Here is a 24,669-nt window from a genome sequence, read left to right on the forward strand (position 1 = left end):
GAGACCCTCTAGGATCATATCTGCTTCCTTCCATCCCTCCTCCCTTATGTTGTAAAGGAAAGGGCCTAGCTGGTTCCTGACTTTTAGCTGCACTTTCTTGTTTTTACTATGGAAATGGATTTGGTCTGCATTTCCAAACTGTCTGAAATATTCCAAGGCAAATAGTCTCATAGGGACATATCTTGGCAGCCTATAAGGGTTCAGCTCACAGCCATATACTCTGATCACTGTATGGTGTTGGTAAAAATACCAATCACCAATGCTGTAGGACTTAGAGAGATGGAGAATTCTTTGCATTTCCTCGGTTAATCTCGGAGGAGGAACACCATATAACAAAGTCATTGCTGGATGAATGAAAAGGTCTATGAATTCACAGTATGTGTATGGTGAACACGAGGTGCAATGAAAAACTGAGGTCCAAAATACTACAGACCTTGGATTCCCCTGGGCATCAAGTTTCCTAAGGGGAATGGGGAAACTGTCTGGTTGATAAAATAGGAACAGATGATAGATGTATGAGGTGTATCTGAACACCTTTTCCCTTTCTAGATTCAACAGTTGCTCATGAATCTTGTTTGCAATATATTCAGCATAGTCATAGTGCACAGCAGGAGGCTTCCCAGGAGAAAACATGGACAACATGGCCATTATGGTATCATCAACATCTTCAACTCCCTTGTAGCCTAGGACATAGCTAATGAAATCTACCAGCATCCTCCCCAAGTCATTGAGATATGGATGTCCAATAGGAGGTGTTCTCAGAGCTTCAGAGCTTGGCTGAATGAATAACTGATTAATTTTGATGATTTGGGCACTGGACAGGTTGCCCCCCTTCTTTAATAAATCTAACATGGATAGAGGAGTCAATGGTCTTGCAGAATCAAAGTTGGGCATTTGATTTATGGCCTCAGGGGTGATATGGAACAAGACTGCATCTGAGGGATTGAGAACAACTCTCTGACATGGACCATAGCATTCACAGCATCTATGGATCAAGTCTGGAAGGACATTGACTTGAGGGAGGTTTTAAATGGGCAAGTTGGAGTCCCAAATCCCTAAAATATCAGCTCCACTGAGGTGTTGAGCTTTCAATTCATTTAGCATATGAATATTATACTTAGAATTTATTGGGAACCAGTCTAACATCTGATAATCAATATCTCCTGGGGCCTTCCATTCTAACTCTCTTTGTGGGGCATTTAGAGGTTGAATATTCAGGGCTACTGGTGTTTCCATGGTTAAGTAGTATAATGACTTATATTAGAACTGGTGTTACTAACAGAGCAACACAGAGGAGTATCTCTGGAATAGATAGGTGAATTGCAGAGGAACAGAGGGAAAATTGCAGTGACAGTAATTGAAATACTGAACAGAGGACTGATAGAGTAAATGTCAAGCCTGACAAAACTTTCTTCACGGTGAATTAGAGCAGCTGGGTCTTGAGTTCACGAATGCGCGAACTAACTGTGTTTTTAGGTAAATTTAGCTAAATGCAGGTTCTGCAGGGGAGTTTTCGACCCAACAATTGAAAATAGGTACTGATTGCTGGAGTTTGTTGGAGTTTGCTGGTAAATCGTGTTTTCTCAGTCTTTTTAACTAGCTTTGGAGAATTATGGAGAAAACCAGGCACAGAGGGAATAATATGGATAAATACCTTATGAATTGCCGACAATAGTTACAAATGCAGGTGTAATGGACGCGCCCACGGTCTCTGTAGCGATTTCTGCAGGTTGGCGCTTGTTTGGTCGTAAAATGCATGCAGGGGAGCAATAGTTGTTTTTGCGAAAAGTGAGAAAAACACGGTTTTTTGGCGAAAATATGGATTTTTGGAACATTGGCGCTTTTTTTGGATGACGTCAGCGTGACATCATCAGGTGGGGTCAGGGTCGGGTGATGTCAGTATGACGTCATCGGGTGAGGTGGCAAGCTATGAGTGGTCCACGGGGATGCGTAGCTGGAAGACATGTCGGAGTGCTGGTGGGCGGGGGCGCTGATGCAGCGGTGAATTAGCCCGACGTGGGCATGACGCAGCAATGACGTGGGCGCAGTGGGACCGCCGACGTGGGCGCAGCGGGACCGGCGGTAAACCAGAAATGGTAAATGGTATTTCTCGGACCGCTATTGATACGGTCATGGATTTGTCAGAGGGCGACTCGAGAGCTTTTGGGGGTGACGCGTGGCGGAGGCCTGACGTCACCCTCTGACAGTTTCTCGGGCGATAAAGGCAGTACATCGGGACCAACCCGATATGGATCTAGGCCGTCGTATGGGAAAGGCCAGATTCGACGGTCGACGGGTTGATGAGATGTAAGGACAATACAGAATGCGGGGCCAATAAAATATTATTATTCTCTGAACTGTGTGCCCCGCGGAACTTTGTAAAATGTGGGTTTTTATGGTTTTTTGTAGTGTTACGTGTTAAATGGGTTTATACACAGATTTATTTACAAAGTGCATTTAGGTTATTAATCCAGGCGAATCCCAGATTAATCCCACAATTAATTTTCCAGCGCTCCTTGAGTCGCGCTCAATGGTTTTAGCGCTTAAAAACATTTGAAACCAAACTTAGAGCTATAATGCTCGGGGAAAGGGGATACATAGGTATTTTGGGGTTTTTTGCATATTTTACATAGTAATAGGGGGAATAGGGGGTATAGGGAATTAAATAGTAGAAGTTAGGGGTTAATATGAGTGGAAGAGGTAGATGAGGAGTGGAAACATTGAGTTTTATGTGGAATCAACTTAGTTTAGGGAGTAGATCAAAATGAAAATAATTTTACACAAGAAATGTGGCTCTTAAAGAAACAAGAACCACCATAAGATCTTGACTTTCATGAACATGGCTGGCAATGGGATGTTAGCAATGAATGTGAGGGGGGGAGATTAGGAAGTTAGACATGCTCCTTTGTATTGTTGCAAGATGATGGAGAAGAGGAACTTCTCCATCCACTGATGTTTCCTTTATGTTAGACCAGCAACATTCAATTGAAAGGAATGACATTTCTGCAACCTTCTCTACCTACCCATCTACTTGCCTAGCATTTTTTGTTTCTTCATGGAGGGTGCACTTAGACTTGCAGACCCTCATGTGCCTTTTCTTTTCCTTTGGCTTTTTCTTTTGATTTTCTACTTAGAACTACCCTTATTGCTTCCAAGGCCCCAGATTAAGCAGTTGGGAACCTTACTTCTCTACCTAACTAGTGGTCTGCCAAGATTAGACAGTTTGGACAGACTTCTTTCTCTATTCTATAACAGAAAATTGAAGCATGGCATGATCCAGATTAGGCTGTTGGACCATCCATCAAAATTGAGTCAACATCAAGCTTGTGTACACACATTGTCTTCTCTTGGAAATATGGGATCTTTGCATCACCAAAGCAGAGCATATTTGGAACTTTTATTTGCCCATCATGAAATATGAAACCTATTGGTATAGGTATCTAACAGTGGCTCCACATGGGGATGGTTTTTCTTCTTGAAAGACCAAGAACAGCAGGTCAGAATGCCTTGTCCCTTGACTTCTTTCACCAAAACTCGGAGTTTTCCTCTTTGAAGTCTCAAAATTGTGCTATGTCATACTTGTGGAACTTGCTGAACTAAAAGCCTTTTCATGGTTCTGCAGGACCCTTCAAAATGAGCTATTCACATGCTGAAAGAAAACATTATATACAACATATTATGTACAGGGGAACAGCCATGCTGCGTTCATGGAAGGTAGTCAAAATAGTGCTTCAACATCCTGCCATTCACAGGACCTTCATCCAAATCAGTTTCATCAAGACTTTTAAGAAAGTAAGTATTGTTTCCTTGTACTGCTTGGATAACAAATGGTCCTCTCCAAAGGGAATCAAACTTTCCATGTTTTTCTTTATCTTCCCTTCTTGAATCCCACTTGAGGACTTTGTCCCCAATGTTAAAGTCTTCAGCCTTAGTCCTTCTGTCAAAAGCTTTCTTTAACTTTTCTTGTAAAACTTGAACTCTGTTATAGACTTGGTCTCTAGTTTGCTGCAAGCATACCATTTGATTGATCCTTCTTTGTATATCATTGGGCTCAACTTGACTTTCTTGAAGTAGTTTCATAACAGGGATCCCTAGGGATGAAGGAAATTTGGCTTCTAATCCATAGACCAACTCATATGGGCTGACCCCAATAGATATTTTGGTTGTTATTCTGTCTGCCCATAAGGCATTGATAAGCTTCTTATGCCAGTTCTTCTTATTTTCCTCCAACATCTTCTTTATGATGTTTATAAGGCTTTTATTTGATGATTCAGCTAGGCCATTTCCTTGAGGGTAGTATGCAGTAGAATGGCCGTATGTGGAATTTGTGACAAAAATTGACCATCTTCTTGGATCTAAAGGCAGCAACATTGTCTGTTATGATCTTATCACGACAACCAAACCTAGACAATATGTTATTCTCCAAAAACTGAATGATTGTTGAATCATTTGCCTGTCTACATGGGATGGCCTCAATCCATTTGGTGAAGTAGTCTGTGACTGTGAGGATCCATCTATGTTGGCCTGAGGATGAGGGATGAATTTCCCCAATGAAATCCAAGCCCCATTGTTGAAAAGGTCTTTCTGTTGCAATAGGCCTCAAAGGAAGTGGCAGTAACTTTCTCTTTCCCTCAAACACTTGGCACTTATGACATGAAGTGGTAAATTTTTTGACATCAGAGAAAACAGTGGGCCAATAATAACCTGCCCTCAATATCTTATCCACAGTGGACTTCCAGTACAAATGTCCACCACAATCACCTGCATGAAATTCTTTCATGATATTGTTAGTCTCGTTCTCAATTAAGAAATTTAACAATATACCCTCATGGTTTTTCCAAAGCAAATTACCATCCATGACACAAAATCTTGAAGCTTTCATTTTTAGGAACCTACATTTAGTTCTGGACAATCCTGGTGGAGCACACAGGTTTTGCAATATATAACATATATCAGAATACCAAGAAGATTGTTCAAAGGCTACATTGATCTTTGGAGTTGCCAGCTCCGATTCATTGTCCAGTTGGTTAATGTCTAAAGCTTGAAAGTTTGCTTCTGTCATTAGTTTGGCCAAACCTTGCCCTTTTATCAGTTTTGTAGGTTTTATTTCAATATCAAATTCCAAGATGTTGGCAATCCATTTGCCTCTTCTTCCCTCTAGGTTTTCTTGGGTGAGTATGTCTTTCACAATGGGACTTGGCACATAAGCTATAACATGGGAGTATAGGATGTAAATCCTAAAGTCTTTAATGGCCTTCACCAAAGCATAAGCTTGCTTCTCCATGATTTGATATTTCAGGGGTGCATCTCTAAGAGCTCTACTAAAGAAAGCAATGGGTTTTTCATTTCCTTGGTCATCTTTCTGTAATAAGACAGCAGCAATGGTATGCTGGGAGGCAAAGGAGAAAATGATAAATTCTCTGTCAAATTGAGGATTTGTTAAGACTGGTGTTTGGGTAAGGGCCAACTTTATGCCTTCAAAAGCTTGATTTGCTTCTACTGTCCATTTCACTTTTGAATCCTTCTTAAGCATGTTATTTAGTAATCTGATCAATTCTGCTAGGTTTGGGATAAACCTCCTTAAGAAGTTAATTTTTCCCAAGAAAGCTTGTAATTCTTTGATGTTTCTTGGGTGGGGCATTTGTAAGATAGCTTGTATCCTGTCTGGGTCAATTCTAATGCCATCCTTTGAAATGATGTGACCTAACAACTTACCTTCTTCTAAACCAAACAGAGATTTCTTAGGATTTAAGGAAATTCCGTATTTCCTACATGTTAAGAATATCTGTCTCAAATGCTTCAAGTGTTCTTGGTCAGATTTTGAGAAAGGTGTGAGGTCATCTAAGTAAATAACAAGGAAGTCACAAATCTCTTTGGCAAAAGCAATATCCATTGCTCTTTGAAATGTAGCCCCTACATTCTTCAATCCAAAAGGCATTTTTACATATTTGAAGGTTCCCCATGGGGTTGTGAATGCAGTTTTGTCTTGATCATCAGGGTGTACTAGGATCTGATTAAAACCTGAGAATCCATCAAGTAGTCAAATCCTTGAAGCCCCTACCACTCTTTGGAGAATGTGATCCATCTTGGGTAAGGGATAATTGTCCTTGAGGGATACTTGGTTTAAGTTCCTTAGATCGACACAAAGTCTTATCTCACCAGTTTTCTTTCTTGAGGGCACCAAATTTGAAATCCAGTCTGAAAACCTGATCGGTGCTATGATACCCGCTTTAAACATTTTTTGTACCTCTTTCTCAATTGAAGGGAGAAGCATAGGATTTATTCTTCTCAATTTTTGCTTGAATGGCTTTTGATTAGGCTTGAGAGGGATGGTGTGTTGGATAACAGAGGTGTCATAGGATTTTAAATCCTCATAACTCCATGCAAAGACATCTTGAAACTCTTTGAAGAGGTCAATATATTTAGGCTTCTGATCAGGAGGTAAGGATGCAGACAATTTTATTATCTTGGGCTTTTCAACAGTTCCAATGTTGCATTCTTCAATGGCAAAATTAAGGGGCTGCATTTTTGGTTTTCTAGGGACATCATTGGAGTCAAAAATATCCTCCAATGGAGTTAGGCCTGTTGGAAGAAAATTGTCTTTCAATTGTATCACTTCAGCTTCAGCATCAGCCACTTCTTCACAACTGATTTGTTGAATTTCTTGTATGTTGTCTTTGTTAAAAATGGTTGGATGTAGCATTTGGTTAGCTGTTTTGGGTGATACCGCTATTTGGTCTTGTTCACATATAGTTTGTGACTCACTTACAGCCTCTGCATCAATGTTTAGTCCTGAAAATTCTTGCTGTAAAGTCAAGAAATTGTTTATTTGTGTGTCATCCTCAAATACTTGCCAATCCTTGATATTGTTTGGGACAGAGGATCTGTGTTTAATCTCAGTTGTAAAGCAGTGCTTGGGTTCAAAAGGTAGCTTGCATGTGCTTGCAAATGTGGCCAAACTGTGAGCATGGAGATTATGGGTTCTAGAAATTTTGGTAATTTGAAATTCAATGAAGGAACTTAGTAGTTCAACAGAAGCAGACCTATAAGATCTCAGTCTTTTGTCATTAATAACAAAATTTCCCTTCACTTGTTGGATAATTAGGTCTGAATCCCCCATGACTGAAAGTTTTGTGGCTTGTAAGGATTTTACTAGTTTGAGGCCTAGCAAAAGAGCTTCATATTCTGCCATATTGTTGGTGCATCTGAAATTTAGTCTATAGGCTCGACCTTCTGCATGATTGTTTTGTTTGTTATGTATCCAAACTCCTGCTCCTGCCCCTAATTTGTTGACTGACCCATCAAATTCAATGAACCATAGGATTTCTTGGTCAAGGGAGGAATTGTCAACCACCATAGGGCTAGGCATCAACAACTTGAGATCTTGGCTTACACTTGGTTTTTCTTCTTGAACACTTTCATTTGTTGACCTTTCAACCATTATTTCCTGAGTAACAACTTGTTCATTTATATCCTGATCTTGTTTGAATGTCTTAGTTTCATCATCATTTGTAGAACCTGTATTATCATTGAAGAGAATATAGGAGTCAATGTCGGAATGGACCGCATATATGGGGAAGTTTTGAGGTTTTTCTTCACTGCTTACCATGTATTTCATCAGTGTTTCTCTGTATAGTCTTTTTGGTTGCCCAAAGACAGATATGGTGGCATAGGACATGTCTAATTGAAGAGAACCTTGAAGTTTAGCCCCCCATGATCTTGATAACAACATTCCATATTTAGGTGGAATATCAGCAACTACAACATTCATCAAGATTGTCTTATTGGGGTATTGAACAAGTGAGACACAAAGATCCTTTATCAGGCCTAAACACTTGACTTGGCTTGAGTCAAATGAAAATAGGTCCTTATATGGTCTTGTAATATCTAGATTTAATATTTCCATGACTGATTTGGATATCAGGTTGTGGGAAGCACCTGAGTCAAACATTGCATTGTGTAATATCTTATCATGAACATGCAAGCTGACATAAAAAGGTAAGATCCCTGTAACTGCTATCTTTCCATCAACCTCTGGGCCGAAAAGTAGTTCTGGAGTGTCATCCAACACATTAACATCATCTTTGCTATGAGTAAGCTGAAGGGATCTCTTAATTTGTTGTTTATAGATGTCATGTTTGGCCAACTCTGAGAGAGGAATGGCTAATTTCAGTTTTCCAATTTCAGCTTCCAAGTCAAAAGGTTTTTCAGATTGGGTTTTGGTGTTCTGGTTGACAGCCTTTTCCCTTTCTATGGATTCCTTAGAGCTTTCTCCTTGATTCTCATTTTGATCTTGGGGTTTATCCTTTTTACTCATATTTTGATAAATATTGTTGGGTTTATGCTGCAAGGATGATGTCACCACTGGCTGTTGATTTAAGGGAGATGCTTCAGTTATTTCTTCCACTGTTACTTCTTTTGTGATTGGATCAGTTTTATCAATTGGCTGTGTGACAACAGCCTTTTCAAGTTGTGGGGTCCCCTTTGTTTTGTCAGGTTGTGTCACATTTATTGTTCTACTTCTCAATTTATATTGCTTATGAACCTCATAAACAGTTGTATCATAGCCTTGTTTGAAATCAAATGACTGACCTGATTTGGTTTGGAACTGCTTGATATCATCATCCTTATGATCTTATTGTGTTAAAAAGACTTGATTTCCACTGTCCAATCCCATTAGGTTGATGTGGGGGTCCTCATTAGGCTCACTAGATGTGGAAGCCTCAACATAATTCTCTTGAAAAGGGGGTCTGACATGTTGGTCAGGATCAGTTCTTCCCACATTGGGATTTTGATTCTTTCTAAAGTTTTGGTTTCTTACGTTGCTTGTTTGCCCTTCCCATGATGCCTTTCTTTCTATGGTTTCCACTCTGTCCCCAAGTCTATCCATACCTTTGATGATTGCATCTAACTTCTGCTCAAATGCTGAAGGTTCTTCCTTAAAGGTAGTTCTTCTTTCAGTTCTGGCTCTATTTCTCTTGGCAATCAGATTTGCCTCTACACTTACTGCTATGTCTTGCATGTCTGCCAAAGTTGCAGGGGCTCTTTCTCTCAATTGATATGCCATATCAGCATCAAACCCGTCAGGGAACTTTATTAATGCTAAATCAGGTGGAGGTCTAAGGTTTTGAGGAATAGCACTATAGATAGAATTGAATCTAGTGCAATAGTCCGAGACAGTTTCTTGTGGACCTCTCTTTATGGTGTCATATTCAGATAAAATATGTAGAGGGTCTTTTTTCTTTTCCCATCTGTTTAGAAAGGACTGGTAAAGGGCAGCCGGATTAGCTATAGAGTTTGCAGCCAGTGCCCTGAACCAAGTTCTCACTTCACCTGTCAGACTTTGTACAAAGATTTTCATTCTCACATCATCATCATCTATCTCATAGTTTTCGAAGTAATCTTGCATTTTCTTGGTATGTTGTAAGGCAGTGTATGTGTTGGTTCCATCAAAATAAGTGATTTTGCCTTGGTAATCCTGAGGCATAGCCCCAGGATTGTTTGGCAGCTGGAGGGGTGCATAACGATTAACCATATTTGGTGGGGTAAGTGGACAGCTGGAACAACAGGAACAACAATAGCAGTTTGTGTGTTAGGTGTTGACAATATGTTTAGTGAAGTGGATGATGAAGAGGGGGAGGAATGAGTTGTATGGAGGTGAAAGGTTGGCTTAGAAGGGGTGGGAATAAAGGTATGCTGAACTGCCTTTGGGCTAGATTCAGGAGATTGCTCTGGTTCCTTTTGGCTCTTTTGAGTTTTCTGGATCAAATTTGGATTCTCGAAAACAGGAGGAGGATTTGGGTCAGGATTTAACCTGGTGTGCCTAGTCTTCCTTTTGGGAGCCAGCTTTTGAACTTCTTTTTGGTGTTTTAGGATATTTTTAGAACTATTTCAAGGAACTGCTCAAGCTGTTTCTAAAACCACTGTATAAAGACAGACAGCAGTTTGAAAAAATATGCTCACTCCCCAGCGGAGTCGCCAATTATGTTAACACCCAGGTTGTTCCCTTTGAGTCCCAAGGGAATACGGCCAGGGTAACCACTAACCAAGCTTTGGATTACAGATCCTAGCCAAACTGTAATCAGAGAGGGCTCTCTCTTTAAGATTTATCTCTGTTTTGTGAGGATTTTAGGCTAGTTATGAGTTCGGTTTTTGTTTGAGTTTTTGGTTGTGAACTGTTGATTGATAAGGGCATGAAATGTTTGAGGGATTTCTAGTCCATTGGGCATATGGAGTCAGAAATTGAGTAGGTCCTGGTGTCTGGATGGAGAAGGATTTATTGTAGAGCTAGACAGCTATTCATGATACAAATTTTGGTTTATAAATGAAACAGGGTGAAATGGAAACTTATATATAGTGTGACTGTAAGTTGAGAAAGGGAAGACTCTGTTCAGTAGCATCTAAGAATTACTGCACAGAAACTGTCAAAGATTTATAGTGATTTGGAGCATTTAAGAATTCCAAACTAACAGATAAACCTGAAGAAAACATTTATAACAATGAAAGATTGAATTCAGGGTGTCTCCATGGGAAAATCCTGAGTTATTCTTCTTCTTTTTTGTTGAGATTAGACCACATATATGAGAAATGAAATACGCAAAAATAAAACATAGACAGAGATAGAGAAACTTATTGTATCAAGCTATAGCACTAGAATTTTGCAGCATTCAATGGTTCCAACACAGTATACATCAGAAAAGAAAATCTCTGAAATTCCGAAAAAGCTCCTTTGTATTATCTCTCCGAAAAATACAGCCGAGTTCTCTTTCTGAACCAGTAACAACAACCCCTGCAAGCTTATGCGAGGGGGAATATATACAACCGGTTCTACAAAATATCTGAACCGCATGAGTCACTATGATAATTAAATACGCTCACCAACTTTACAAAATAGCAGATAAAGAAGTTATTACTGCTCTTAAATACAAAATGAATGCTCTTTAATTTTTTCAGAAGTCCTTTTTGACCTTTGGAGGCCACTGAGTCGGTTGAGCGTTCTGCATAAATGCTGAATGATGTGTCTTTATGGCTTTTTCATGCTATAGCTTTCTCGGCCCTGTCATCTGTAACTATCAGCGCTACTTTAGTGGCTGAATCTTTCTGCTAAGTTGGCTCAGTCCATATTTCTTCAGTCATGCTGGATGCCTCAAATTTTCCTGTTCATGATGACTTATGTTTTGTGATGAAAAAACTTGATGAAAGGCCCCTTGATTACAGTATCAACTGTATCATTTTGGTCCACCATTCCTGTGTGGGCAGTTGATGTCTCAAAATTGCATCTAAGGTCTCATCTGCCTCTGTATATTTGTAGAAGTTTGGAGGCACTTCAAACAGATGCTTGATCTCATTCATAATAAAAAATAAATTCTCTACTCTATCATAGAGATTTTGCCCAGATGCTGGCCCTGTTTCTTCTGAAGTACTTGGTCTTACAGTGATATGATTTGTAGCAAATGTGTTGACCCTCTTTGCATAGTTCTCATGTGAAAGTAGCTTACCTGTGCTGTTCAGTAAGCCAGGAAGACCTCTGCCTTGTAGTGCTGCAAACTTGTCCATGAACCTGTTTACTTCTGTCTGCATGTCCTGGCTTCTTCTTTCCAGTGTTTGTACCAGGCTTCTTAATGTAAGGACCCTCTTTATCAGCAAAATGGTTTCAGTTCTGTTGGGAATTCCCATTGCTGCCAGCTGAGGACCTGTACGGTTATTGAGCACATTAATCATTCTATTTGCTACCTCAGGCATGTTGCCTAGAGATGCCCTTGATCTCTGGACTTCTCTGTGTGCTTTTCCTATGAGCTCCATTTGCTCATGAATAGTCTCAATGTACTGCCACTAATCTGTAATTGATTGGCCAATGTTGGCCCATAAAACTGTCTTAAGCTCAGCCACCACTTTGTCAAGGGTGAGCTCCTTCTCCAGCACCTTTATCTTCTCCTTAAGGGCCTTTATTTCCCTCCCTTTTTCTGCTATGCTTTGTTTTGACTTGTCATATTTTTCATTGAGCTTAGCCAAATTCTCCCTGGCTTCATTTAATTCTGCCATTTGGGCTTCTAAGGCCTGAATTTCATTCTTCAGCTTCTGCATATCAAGGCTTGGAGCCTGCTCTGTTGTTGGTGCTGGTGCTGATGTAGATGGCGCTGTTTGAGTTGTCTTCTTTGTAGGAGGAGCAGTAGTTTGAGGAGATTCCTCAAGGTTGATTATCTGTGGAGGGGGCTGTGACGTTTGGCCTACTTCCCTATGTTGTAGGGCTACCTGCAGTGCTGCCTCTGATTCTCCCAATTTCTCTTGTGTCTGGATCAGCTGTTTGTATAACGATACTAGCATAGCTGCTGCATCTTGGTCATGTCTCAGCTGAGCAACCTCTTCTGTCTGAGGATGAAGAGTTGCTAGAATCTTAACCATTTTTCTTAGTGATGCCATATCTGCATCTCTTAGCTTCAGCAGTGCTTGTACAGCCTTGATGTCTTTGGGATCATGCCCAAGTTCTATGATTATATCCTCTAAAGCTTTGATTCGGTTGTCCTTTGCTTGAGAGGATGATTTCTCCAACTCAAGTTGGGCAGCTGTATTGTTTAGGCTATTTTCCAGCCTAAGATTTACCAAAGTTTTGTCTGCAAGAGTGGCATATACCATCTCACCCATTTCCTTGTGCAATTCAATCTGATCCATAGGGTGGATGTCTTTTGCAAGGACCTCAAGGTTGGTCCTTATGTAGTCTGCAACTGACTGTGGCTGCAACATGGTTGGCATGAAATGACTCATTACCATTTTGCCCTCATGTACATCATAGGCAGACATTAACCTCTGTTGGTTTGTAGGAGCCATCTTTAACAAGTGGTTGTAGAGTTGTATCTTGAGTGGCTCATTCCTCTTTTTGATATCTATAAACTGTTGTTTGATGCCTGCTTCAGCTCCCCTTTGGTGGCTTGAGGAGCTGACTTCTCCTCCAACTGTCCTTTCCTGTTCCTGCTGAAAGGAACTTGCAGATGCCTCCATACTCGGTGGGCCCATGCCCAAAGAATGCCCAATAGGCATTTCTTCCTCAGAGAGGGGATTCATTCTGTGCCTTTTCTCCCCGTGAGTTGTGGAGGTGGTGAGGGGAGTCTCCTGCTCTCTATCCCTCTTTTTTCCCTTTTCTTCTTGTTGTGGAGTTTGTAGTACTGAGGCCTCCACTGTCTTTTCTTGCCTAGGGGGCACATTCTCTTGAGCCTGTTGCTCAGTGGATATTGGGGCTTCAGGTATTTGTTCTTTCTACTGTATTTGTTGCCCCTCTTTTTGCCCTTCTTCTTGTTGTTCTAGCTGTTTCTCTGCTTGCTTTTCTGCCATAGGAGGTGGCTGTTCTTGCTGATGTGCTGTTGAAGATGATGCAGCTGCTCCAAGCTGTCTTTGGTATGAAGATGAAACCTGCCCACAAGTTTCCAAGTCAGCCTCTTTCTCAATATTTTTTGCTTCTCTTTGTAGCATTTGCTCTCTAGTGACTGGCTCTTCTAGGGTTCCCTCTTTCCAAGTTAGTAGATTGGCATATTTCTCAATATGAGAAAATTTAAGGTGAGCATAGCCACCCAATTTATGCTTTATCCTCCTGAGGGAAATGAAATGATTTGGGTCATAAGGTACCCATTTGAAACTAGTTTCTAATCGGAGGCCCTCTAGGATCATATCTGCTTCCTTCCATCCCTCCTCCCTTATGTTGTAAAGGAAAGGGCCTAGCCGGTTCCTAACTTTTAGCTCCACTTTCTTGTTTTTACTATGGAAATGGATTTGGTCTGCATTTCCAAACTGTCTGAAATATTCCAAGGCAAATAGTCTCATAGGGACATATCTTGGCAGCCTATAAGGGTTCATCTCACAGCCATATACTCTGATCACTATATGGTGTTGGTAAAAATACCAATCACCAATGCTGTAGGACTTAGAGAGATGGAGAATTCTTTGCATTTCCTCGGTTAATCTTGGAGGAGGAACACCATATAACAAAGTCATTTCTGGATGAATGAAAAGGCCTATGAATTCACAGTATGTGTATGGTGAACACGAGGTGCAATGAAAAACTGAGCTCCAAAATACTACAGACCTTGGATTCCTCTGGGCATCAAGTTTCCTAAGGGGAATGGGGAAACTGTCTGGTTGATAAAATAGGAACAGATGATAGATGTATGAGGTGTATCTGAACACCTTTTCCCTTTCTAGATTCAACAGTTGCTCATGAATCTTGTTTGCAATATATTCAGCATAGTCATAGTGCACAGCAGGAGGCTTCCCAGGAGAAAACATGGACAGCATGGCCATTATGGTATCATCAACATCTTCAACTCCCTTGTAGCCCAGGACATAGCTAATGAAATCTACCAGCATCCTCCCCAAGTCATTGAGATATGGATGTCAAATAGGAGGTGTTCTCAGAGCTTCAGAGCTTGGCTGAATGAATAACTGATTAATTTTGATGATTTGGGCACTGGACAGGTTGCCCCCCTTCTTTAATAAATCTAACATGGAGAGAGGAGTCAATGGTCTTGCAGAATGAAAGTTGAGCATTTGATTTATGGCCTCAGGGGTGATATGGAACAAGACTGCACCTGAGGGATTGAGAACAGCTCTCTGACATGGATCATAGCATTCACAGCATCTATGGATCAAGTCTGGAAGGGCATTGACTTGAGGGAGGTTGTAAATGGGCAAGTTGGAGTCCCAAATCCCTAAAATATCAGCTCCACTGAGGTGTTGAGCTTTCAATTCATTTAGCATATGAATATTATACTTAGAATTTATTGGGAACCAGTCTAACATCTGATAATCAATATCTCCTAGGGCCTTCCATTCTAACTCTCTTTGTGGGGCATTCAGAGGTTGAATATTCAGGGCTACTGGTGTTTCCATGGTTAAGTAGTAGAATGACTTGTATTAGAACTGGTGTTACTAACAGAGCAACACAGAGGAGTATCTCTGGAATAGATAGGTGAATTGCAGAGGAACAGAGGGAAAATTGCAGTGACAGCAATTGAAATACTGCACAGAGGACTGATAGAGTAAATGTCAAGCCTGACAAAACTTTCTTCACGGTGAATTAGAGCAGCTGGGTCTTGAGTTCATGAATGCGCGAACTAACTGTGTTTTTAGGTAAATTTAGCTAAATGCAGGTTCTGCAGGGGAGTTTTCGACCCAACAATTGAAAATAGGTACTGATTGCTGGAGTTTGCTGGTAAATACAGTGTTTTCTCAGTCTTTTTAACTAGCTTTGGAGAATTATGGAGAAAACCAGGCGCAGAGGGAATAATATGGATAAATACCTTATGAATTGCCGGCAATAGTTACAAATGCAGGTGTAATGGACGTGCCCACGGTCTCTGTAGCAATTTCTGCAGGTTGGCGCTTGTTTGGTCGTAAAATGCATGCATGGGAGCAATAGTTGTTTTTGCGAAAAGTGAGAAAAACACGGTTTTTTGGCGAAAATATGGATTTTTGGAACATTGGCGCTTTTTTGGATGACGTCAACGTGACGTCATCAGGTGGGGTCAGGGTCGGGTGACGTCAGTATGATGTCATCGGGTGAGGTGGCAAGCTGTGAGTGGTCCACGAGGATGCGTAGCTGGCGGATATGTTGGAGTGCTGGCGGGTGGGGGCGCTGATGCAGCGGTGAATTGGCCTGACGTGGGCATGACGCAGCAATGACGTGGGCGCAGCGGGACCGGCGGTAAACCAGAAATGGTAAATGGTATTTCTCGGACCGCTATTGATACGGTCGTGGATTTGTCAGAGGGCGACCCGAGAGAATTTGGGGGTGACGCGTGGCGGAGGCCTGACGTCACCCTCTGACAGTTTCTCGGGCGATAAAGGCAGTACATCGGGACCGACCCGATATGGATCTGGGCCGTCGGATGGGAAAGCCCAGATCCGACGGTCGACGGGTTGATGAGATGTAAGGACAATACGGAATGCGGGGCCAATAAAATATTATTATTCTCTGAACTGTGTGCCCGGCGGAACTTTGTAAAAAGTGGGTTTTTATGGTTTTTTGCAGTGTTACGTGTTAAATGGGTTTATACACAGATTTATTTACAAAGCGCGTTTAGGTTATTAATCCAGGCGAATCCCGGATTAATCCCACAATTAATTTTCCAGCGCTCTTTGGGTCGCGCTCAATGGTTTTAGCGCTTAAAAACATTTGAAACCAAACTTAGAGCTATAATGCTCGGGGAAAGGGGATACATAGGTATTTTGGGGTTTTTTGCATATTTTACATAGTAATAGGGGGAATAGGGGGTATAGGGAATTAAATAGTAGAATTTAGGGGTTAATATGAGTGGAAGAGGTAGATGAGGAGTGGAAACATTGAGTTTTATGTGGAATAAACTTAGTTTAGGGAGTAGATCAAAATGAAAATAATTTTACACAAGAAATGTGGCTCTTAAAGAAACAAGAACCACCATAAGATCTTGACTTTCATGAACATGGCTGGCAATGGGATGTTAGCAATGAATGTGAGGGGGGGAGATTAGGAAGTTAGACATGCTCCTTTGTATTGTTGCAAGATGATGGAGAAGAGGAACTTCTCCATCCACTGATGTTTCCTTTATGTTAGACCAGCAACATTCAATTGAAAGGAATGACATTTCTACAACCTTCTCTACCTACCCATCTACTTGCCTAGCATTTTTTGTTTCTTCATGGAGGGTGCACTTAGACTTGCAGACCCTCATGTGCCTTTTCTTTTCCTTTGGCTTTTTCTTTTGATTTTCTACCTAGAACTACCCTTAGTGCTTCCAAGGCCCCAGATTAAGCAGTTGGGAACCTTAATTCTCTACCTAACCAGTGGTCTGCCAAGATTAGACAGTTTGGACAGACTTCTTTCTCTATTCTATAACAGAAAATTGAAGCATGGCATGATCCAGATTAGGTTGTTGGACCATCCATCAAAATTGAGTCAACATCAAGCTTGTGTACACACATTGTCTTCTCTTGGAAATATGGGATCTTTGCATCACCAAAGCAGAGCATATTTGGAACTTTTATTTGCCCATCATGAAATATGAAACCTATTGGTATAGGTATCTAACAAGTTGTTTTTTACTGATTTGTGATTCTGCATAAATTGGTCCTTAGCTTACATCTAGCTAAGTAAAACATCCTTAAAAAAGACATCTTGTAGGCTTTGACTTCAAATAGGTTTTTATAGTTTATAGATCTCAAAGTTAGTCATTTCCATAGTTTTGAGTGTTTTATAAAAATAAAAAATCTCTTTTCGAAAAATGTTTGTTTTTGTAGTGGTTGAATGCTTTGAAACGAAAAGGGAAATTTTTGTGAAATAACTAGTTGTCTCATTTTGAGTGCATTGGAAAAGACAAAAGCTCTTCTTTTAATTTGTGTGTTAAGAAAGATTTGTGTTTACAAAGTATTTGCATTCTCAAACTCTTTCCTAGCTAGAAGTTCATCGAAGAGAAAAGATTGTTTAAATCATCTTAGGTGCATTTTTAGTGATTTTGAGTCAAGTCTTCATACCACGAGTTTCATCTCTCAACCTTTTGACTTAAACAAAAAACCAATAAAAATAACGCTTAAAGTAAAATTCATCTAGCAACATTTTTATTTCTAGGGCTCTGATACACCAACTTAGGTTAGGCTAGTGTCTTGGAGTAGGAGAGTAATTAACTCTCCAAGACAGTAAAAACAAACAAGTAGCTATATCTTATGGTAGGGAAGAAATCCAATTGTTGCATTTATGCTCTGGGAAAGCTCCTCTTAAAGGAGAAGCACGAGATCGTGTCCGAACTAGTGTGGGAATCAATCCTTCCTCATTGGGAACGATGCCAGATATTCACGTATTAAAAATGGTAAACCTCGGATTAACCATTGTCGAGGAGCCTGGGGTCACTTGTTGGTAAACCTTGGATTATGTCAAGGAGCCTTCAAGGGGATTGAGCTTGTTACTCTGCCCTTGCGTGCGTATCGGATCGTAGAATGTTCCCCCAGGTATATTTGTTTCAGTTGGTAACCTTAGTGGCCATATTCTTTAGGATTCTTCCTAAGGTGACAGTGGTGGGAAGATCCCAGTGTACCTGGAGCAGACATTGGCTAGACTCACTTGGATTTTCTGGGGGGTTCTCTTCACTCGAGACGGTTAAGTGGAGGAACTTATGCCAGTCTATTCATTAAGCATGTTGCCGGGGTAACTGTTCCAACCACCATTTCTGTATTGAACTCTGCGACGTTGGATTTCATCACCAACTAGTGTTTTCAGTATGGAAAGTTACAGTTTGTGTGTGTTTGATCTCCTAGATTCTTTAGGCATGTGATTCAAATTTGTTTGGTTCTTTAGAGGCTTTAGGTGGTTTTCATTGAGATTTTACTTTGTTTACGTGTGAAGTAGTTAAAAATTTTAAGCTGTGGCTGAATTACCGAGGAAGTCCCGTAGACTTCGGGGCCAACCTCCTGAGTTTTCACCGAGCTAGCTTGAAGGTTTGAAAGTCCTCGTAACTCCTAGAGACAGTAGAGTTGGGTCACCTGAAGAAGGATAGTCCTCTTTGGTGGTACATCCTGATTTTCAAGCTTTCGTAGCAGATTATAATCCACAATCAGTGTTTGTTTCCGAAGTTACTGGTAGCTTTTCGTCTACTAGTGATATAGGTGAGGAACCTGAAATATCTGAACCTGAAAGTGAATTTGCTGCTACTCCGACATCGGGGTTTTCTTCTCCAGCTTCTAGTGGTCTTGGTTCACCTAGGGTAGAAAGAATAATCACCCAAGATCTTCCTTCTGGACTCATAGCTATCGAAGAACTTGCTACTCCGAAAGAAGAAGTAGGCATCCCTATCCCTGAAAATGAACCTGTTATTGAGCTAAGGGAGCGTGAATCAATTTTTTACAGTCCACCTAGGAGCAGTGCTTGGTATCTTTATTTGACTAATTTCTTAGAAAACCCAGGGTTAAGTTTTTCACCACCTCATATTTCTTATCACCCAACACCTAGAGGTTATTATCCTCCGTTAAATATGTCAAGACAGTCGTCCATGTTTACTCAATCACCCGAATCTTTTTTGTACAGCAGTCCTTCTGTTCCCTCTAGGTATTAGTCACTCTCTGGTACTTTTTCGGGAGCATCTCCTCAACCCATTGAGCAAGGGTTATTAACTGGAAGCAATGGTACCAAGCCGTTGAGCGTCGAAGATATTCTCATGATGTCAGGTTCTATTCCCAATCCTCAACCTCAAGGTGGCCAGTTACCGCCTGGGGGGCAGCCTCAATTATCACCTGGGGGGCAACCTCAAGGTACCCAATTTGCGTCTGGGGGGCAACCTCAAGGACAGTACATACCTACGGGACAGTACATTCCTCAAGGTCAACCCCAGACTCAATATGTACCCCAAGGTCAACCCCAGTATCAATTTATACCTTAAGGTCAACCCCAGTATCAGTACGTGCCTCAAGGGTATCAACCCCAAGGTCAGTACTCGAACCAATGTTTCCAACCACCCTCTGGTCAATCATATGTTCAAGGAACGGGAAATGTACCTTTGAATTATCAATCCTACCCTCAACCCGGTTATGGTCCTCAATATTCTCAACCTGTTATGGGTCCGTACCCCGGAATGAATTTAGTGTGGGATCCATATTTTCAGTCGCTAGTCAGATATGGCAATGGCACGGAATTGTTAACTTCGTTAAAGCAATTTATGTCCACTTACATTTCAGATCATATTCATGAGTGGAGACGTCGATGGCGTTTAGTGAAGGTTTTTATTCTGGATCAGATTTTGGCTGAGTGGTTTGTAAAATCTTTATTGCCAAAGATCACTGGAGATGTAGCTAAAGCCGAAGTTGTTACTGAGGAGCAAGTAATTTCTCAAGCACAGTACCTTGACTTGGTCTATACTCAGTCAGGTACGTTACACGAGAAAATCCCCGATCTTCCCAAGCAAAATCAAATCGCTACAGTTCCTTCGGGATCTCATGCCGCCGATGGTATGATTGGTATGGTTAACACTAAAAGTAAGAAGAAGTCTTCCAAGAATTATTCTCCTATCATAACCTTGCCTGATTCCCCGACAGGAGATTCTTCCGCGGAGATTTCCGCCGATATTCACGTTGTAGAGTCATCTACAGCCAAATCAAAATCCGGTGGGAAGAAGAAAGGAAAGAAGAAGAATAAAACGGACAAAAATCCAAAGGAGAAACCTGAAAAATCAGAATCCAATGATGAAAAACGCAAACCTCGTTATCCTTGTCTCATTTGTGATGATGAAAATTTTACAAGAGACTGCCCTCATCGTGCAGAGGTTGCGAAGATTGTCAAAGGTTCCCAAACGCCTGCTGTTTTGAAGGATCCTTTTCCAGCTCAAGACAGTAAGATGATAGGTTCTTCCTCGAGTGCCAATGAAGAACCCATTCTGATGATGTCCCATGTTAGGATTGCGACTCGATCGCATGATTATGGTAGTAAAAGTCCTGTTGATGGTAAAGAAGCAGAATCTTCTCATTCTAATCCATCAACCTCAGCTCCCGGTTCCGATCCACTACAGATCGAGAAACCTAATCCAGACTTGTAATCAAACCGCCCACCAAGGGTATACTTCGAAAGTCAGCTTTCAATCCACATGCGAGAGCGGCTCAGAACTATAACATTGTTGAGGATTTAGTTGTTTCAGCCTCAGCAATGTTGGCTTTGGAAGTGCTGCAATCCTGTCCAGCACAGCGTAAATTACTGTTGTCGGCTATAGGAGCTGTTGATGTTCAGGACTCGAACCTAATAATTTTCGATCTAGAAAATAGTACACCGCGTTTACCTCATCAAATGGCTTTCCAGATTCCAGTAATAGTCAAAAACAGGCCTATTCATCGAACTGTGATTGATGAGGGAGCCTCAACGTGTATTATGTCGATACAGTGTTGGAGATCGCTTGGTTCTCCTTCGCTAAATCAATCCCCGACGATTCTAAAAGCCTTTGATGGCCGTGGGTTTCATCCTTTTGGCATTCTATAGGATTTACCTATAGGGGTTGAAGGAAAAACCATTAATCTAGATGTGGAAGTGGTTGATGCCCCTCTAGATTACAACCTTCTCTTGGGTCGAAGTTGGTCTTACGCTATGACAGCTGTCGTTTCATCGGTCTTTCGGGTTATAAAGTTTCCACATAATGGAAAGATCGTAACAATAGACCAGTTATCTTACTTTTCATCCGACCTAGCCTCTTCTAAAAGTATTCAGCATGTCGGTAAAACGACTATCCCATATAAGGATGTTGGAGTAGGACTAGTTAAAGATGTCGGTTTACTGGGAACTTTTCCTTTTCCTCCGATCAACGCATCATCTTCATTTGCAACCATTCATATGATCACATCAGACACCATTGTTTATGATGATCCTTGGATCATTCCTTCTAAATCTGAGATAGACTCATTTGGTAATGTCATGCCTTTGAGTCCATATGAAATTGTGTATGAGGCCATGCAATCATTTACCGACCCATCTTCAACCGAAATTGACTTAATGAATGTGGTCCATGAAGAATCAATTTTCACCTCAAGCTCGGATTCAATCATGTTTTCTGAACTTGTTCACTCTGATGAGCAAATTCTTGAAATCCTATGTGTAGATGATTTACCATGGGAAGATCTCCATCATAGATCTTCCTTTTTACCTGAGAATGATCGTTTTGAAAATGACTTTTCATCAATATTTACGACTGAATATGTCAAGGAACCTCAAAATCCAATGAAACAGCCCGATTCAAAGTTAAATTTGGGAAACATCTCTTGAACAATTCCTATTGACATTTCGGTTAAGCCTGGAATTGTTGAGAACATTCATATAGGTGCCTCGTGTACAGATGACGAAATTCAAATATATAAGGCCCTATTTCAAGAATTCCGCGACGTGTTTGCCTGGTCCTATGAGGAAATGCCAAGAATTGATCCCGCGATTTTTTTTCATGAGATCAAGACTTACCCGGATGCTAAACACGTCCGGCAACGTTTGCATCAGATTCACCCAAGAAAAGCTGCTGCAATTAAAGCCAAAGTTGAAAAATTACTCAAAGCAGGTTTCATTTATCCGATCCCGTTAACGGATTGGGTATCGAATATTGTTTCGGTTAACAAAAAGCAAGGTACAATAAGAATATGCATCGATTATAGGGACATTAATCGAGCCTGTCCAAAGGACAATTACCCAACTCCCTATATCGATCAAATCATTGATGATTGTGCCGGCAGCGAAATATTCTCCTTCATGGATGGTTTTTCCAGATACAATCAAATCAATATTCTACCTGCCGATCAACCAAAAACGGCTTTCATTTGTCCATGTGGGACATTTGCTTATTGCAAACTACCTTTTGGGCTTAATAATGCCGGAGCAACTTTTCAAAGGGCCATGTCTTATGCATTTCATGACATCAAGCACATTGTGCAACCCTATCTCGATGATTTTCCAGCTCATTCATTACATCGAGCTGATCACCTCGTCCATTTACGAGCAATCTTTATGAGGTGTAGGCATTATCGAATTCGGTTGAACCCACACAAGTGTGTTTTCTGTTTAGAAACAGGTCAATTGTTGGGGTTTGTAGTTTTAAAAGCTGGCATTCGCGTCGATCCCTCGAAGGTCAAAGCTATTGTCAAATTGCCTCCTCCTTCGAGTCTTCGCCAACTCCAAAGTTTGCAAGGGAAAGCAAACTTTTTACGATGATTCATTCCTAACTACGCCGAGGTTACAAAGGGTTTTACCCAGTTGTTGAAACAGAATACTCCATTCTATTTGTTAGAAAATTATATATTACGGAGCAATGGAACACATATAATATTGCAGAAATATAAACACAGAAAATGCACAAAACAAGAGAGACACAGATATACGTGGTTCACCCAGTTTGGGCTACGTCCACCCCGAACAGCCAGTCCTTCCTTTCTATTATCCAGCAAAATGAAGAGATAAAACCTACAGCAAAACCGCTGTAATATCCTCTGTTTTCTCTCACAGTCTCACCTCTATGTTTCTCGCTCACCAAATACACATCTATATCACAGCCTTAAATACAATGCCCTCATATAAAGAGAGGGGTTGCCTTCTAGGGCAAAAAACCCTAAACTAAACATAAGTTCTACCGTCATATCATCCGCCTAATGAACGGCCCAGATTGACTAGAAATTACTATACTTTTACAAGGAAATTTTACAGCTGTTTTTAGCTTCGGGGGCGCTGCCCCCGAAACCCCCCGCCAGGGGGGGCTCCCAAAAGTCGCTGCCGCTCCCCCCTGGACCCCCCACGGCAGCAATTATTTTACGGGTGGCGTTGCTGCCCCATTTCAAACTGGGGTCCAATATGCCAGTACTATAGAAGATAATCAGGCTCCACACCCAACAATCTCCCACTTGGAGACTGATTGTAGCAACTCCACCGCTGCTCCATTTGCTGGACAATGACTCCTCTTTGGACCTGGTTGTTTCTCATCTTCATCGTCATCCTTGAAGACCAACTGAAACTGAGCATATTCTCAGTTTCTCCCTGGTTACAACTTTTGTTAGCATATCTGCAGGGTTCTGGCTAGTGTGTATCTTTTCCAGCTTCAACTCTCCATCTTCCAACATTGATCGTATGAAATGGTACTTGAGCTGTATGTGTTTTGTCCTGGAATGAAATGTTGAGTTCTTTGCAAGATGAATGGCACTTTGACTATCACTGTATAACGTGCCCATATCATGCTCCTTACCCAATTCACCCATAAACCTTTGTAACCAAATCATTTCTTTACTAGCCTCTGTAGCAGCAACATACTCTGCTTCTGTTGTTGAAAGTGCAACAACACTTTGGATTTTTGAAACCCAACTGACAGCTGTTCCTCCGACAGTAAATACATATCCTGTAGTGCTCCTCCTATTATCTCTGTCACCTGCCATATCTGCATCAACATATCCTTGTAGGGATATGTTTGAACCACCAAAGCATAATGCCTGATTTGTGGTACCTCTCAAATATCTACGAATCCATTTCACTGCCATCCAATGTTCCTTTCCTGGATTGTTCATGTACCTGCTTACAACTCCCACTGCATGTGCAATATCAGGCCTTGTGTAGACCATTGCATACATTAAACTTCCAACTGTTGATGCATATGGAACTTTAGACATATAATCCATGTCTGCTTGGGTCTTTGGGCACATTTCTTTGCTAAGTTTGAAATGGCTAGCAAAAGGTGTACTAACTGGTTTTGCATTTTGCATGTTAAATCTTTTCAACACCCTTTGTATGTACTCATTCTGAGACAATGTTAATTTTCTATTTTTCCTGTCTCTAGTTATTCTCATACCAAGGATTTGTTTTGCAGCACCCAAATCCTTCATTGCAAATGAATTTGCCAATTTTCTTTTGAGCACATTTATTTCCTGCATGTTAGATCCTGCAACAAGCATGTCATCTACATACAATAACAATATAATATAGATGCCATCATTTTGCTTTTTCAGATAAACACAATGATCAGAGTGACATCTAGTATAACCTTGTTCAGACATAAACTTGTCAAATTTTAGATACCACTGCCTTGGAGCCTGTTTTAAACCATACAAGCTCTTCTTCAACCTGCACACAAGTTTCTCCTTCCCTTTCACCTCATATCCTTGTGGCTGCTGCATATATATCTCTTCCTCCAAATCCCCATGGAGAAAGGCTGTCTTTAC

The sequence above is a fragment of the Pinus tabuliformis genome, chromosome 2_2 (genome assembly GCF_031772625.1).
Source record: "Pinus tabuliformis cultivar Carrire ecotype Pingquan chromosome 2_2, CPIR1, whole genome shotgun sequence".
NCBI lineage: Eukaryota > Viridiplantae > Streptophyta > Pinopsida > Pinales > Pinaceae > Pinus > Pinus tabuliformis.